At 34.5% G+C, this 2,165-nt stretch overlaps 1 non-coding gene across 1 annotated transcript; it reads left to right on the top strand.

Annotated features, from left to right (window-relative positions):
• The first annotated feature begins 1,256 nt into the window (after positions 1-1,256).
• Positions 1,257-1,362, top strand: LOC118996715 (U6 spliceosomal RNA). Its single transcript, XR_005068543.1, has one exon. It is a non-coding gene; the product is annotated as a U6 spliceosomal RNA (small nuclear RNA).
• The last annotated feature ends 803 nt before the right edge of the window (positions 1,363-2,165 follow it).

Here is a 2,165-nt window from a genome sequence, read left to right as displayed (position 1 = left end):
TGGTGTTAGTAAACCTGTCTTGTATATCCAGTATAGTTTACTGAAATATGAAGTGAAGGAATTTATAGATTTTTTTCTTAACTTTGATCAGATGACTTAAGGTTTTACTATTAAACAGTGGTTAGTGTGACACTTTGTATTACTGATTGAGGGCAGGCATCTATATGCTTTGGGAACCATTCAAGAGATTGTTAGATTATGATCCATCCTCTTTTCAGTATGTAACCAAAAGAATTATAATCAGGACCTAGAAGATATATCTACACTCCTATGTTCATTGCATCATCATGCACAATAGCCAAGCCATGGAAACAACCAAAATGTTTTTTGATGTTTTAATGGATAAAGAAAATGCAGTATATACATATAATGGTATATTACTCAGCCCTTAAAAAATAAATCCTGCCATTTGTGACAGCATAGATGGACCTGAAGGGCGTTACACTAAGGGAAACAAGCCAGGCACAGAAGAACAAATACTACATGATACCACTTAATAAGGAATCCAAAATAGCCAAACTGATAGAAGCAAAGGGTAAAATGGTGGTGAGCAGGGAGAAGGGGAAAGGAGATATTAATCAAACATTACCAAGTTTCAATTATACAAGGTGAATAAGACCTAGAGATCAGTGTAAAACACAGTGTCTATACTTAATAATAATCTAACATACACTTAAAATTTTGGTAAAAAGGTAAATCTTAGTTAAGTGTTCTTATCACACACATTCAAAAATAATAACAAATTGAGCAAGAGAAAACTATTGGATGGGATATACTCCCATCCAATATTCCTAGATTCAGGAGTATAAACTTATCTCCAAACTCATTAGGTTGTATACAGTAAATATGTACAACTTTGTGTATGGCAATCATATTTCAATAAAGTGATCTTTTTAAAAAGGGAGATGTGTAGAGTTGATGTTCTATTATGAAACTTCATATGTGGAACTGTGGTCAAGATTGAAGTTCTATTCTTGTTCTGATTCCCACCACCTTACTGATAACAACCCTAGCCTGAACCTTACATCTTGTATTTCCTATCCCCTATACCCAGGAGTGCTCACATGTTAGTCACATATCCTTATGCTTCACCACCCAGTGTTAACGATGGGAAATTTTAATGTTTTTTTCTACACCAGATGACATGTCTATTTTCTGCTTTAGATTTTCCCAAATCCAATGGGAAAGAATATGAAAGGAAGACAAAAGGTGAATGGGGGAGTAGGGAGGAAATGAAAAAAGACAAAAGTACTGCAGTGCTTGCTTTGTTAGCACATATACTAAAATTTGAATGATACAGAGAAGATCAGCATGGGCCCTGTGGAGGATGACACTCAAATTCATAAAGCAGTTTGTGTTTTTTAGAAGGTGGTAGCAATATTTATATCAGACAAAACATATTTCAAAACAAAGGCCATAAAAACAGACGATGGCCTACAAGAGACCCACCCAGAACAAAAGGCATACACAGACTGAAAGTGAAGGGCTGGAAACAAATATTCCAAGCAAATGGACAGGAAAAAAAAGCCAGGGTAGTAACATTCATATCAAACAAAACAGACTTCAAAAAAGGGACATAATGAGAAACCCAGAAGGTCATTTCATAATTCCCAAGGGAAGAATCAATCATGAAGACATAAACATTGTAAATATATATGCACTAAAATGAACACAACTGTACTTTATTTTCCATCAGAGCATCGATCACTACCTAACATAATTTTTATGGTCTTGCTCAAATCTGGAATGGCAGAACCCCATGAAACTGCAACTTTGAGTGGTTCACAGCTATCTTTTTAGTGTCCAGCTCAGTGTTTGACACACAGTAGGTGTTTGGCATTTTTTGAACAAATACGTTTGTAAAGATAGACTACTATAAATATAATTTCTAGGTCAAAGGAATTTCAAATTACCCTTTTAAAGATCATACTACTATATATACTCTCACAAACAGTATATTATTTCCATTTTAATAGCTCTTATGTGAGATCCTGTTTTTGAAATATATAGGTTGTTATAAATAAAAATGAGTCGAAGAATTCTGGCAGTAAAAAATCACTTTTTTTTTTCTGTTACAGAGGATGGTGCCAAAAGCTTGATGATGGGGGATTTTATCTTCATTTTGCTTTCCTCAATTTGGGAGTAGGAGGGCATCTCTCTTGCAG

The sequence above is a fragment of the Sturnira hondurensis genome, unplaced genomic scaffold (assembly GCF_014824575.4).
Source record: "Sturnira hondurensis isolate 20B ecotype Veracruz unplaced genomic scaffold, ASM1482457v3 Scaffold0011528, whole genome shotgun sequence".
Lineage (NCBI taxonomy): Eukaryota > Metazoa > Chordata > Mammalia > Chiroptera > Phyllostomidae > Sturnira > Sturnira hondurensis.
The sequence above is the reverse complement of the archived record's forward strand: the minus strand, read 5'-3'. Positions and strand labels throughout refer to the sequence as shown.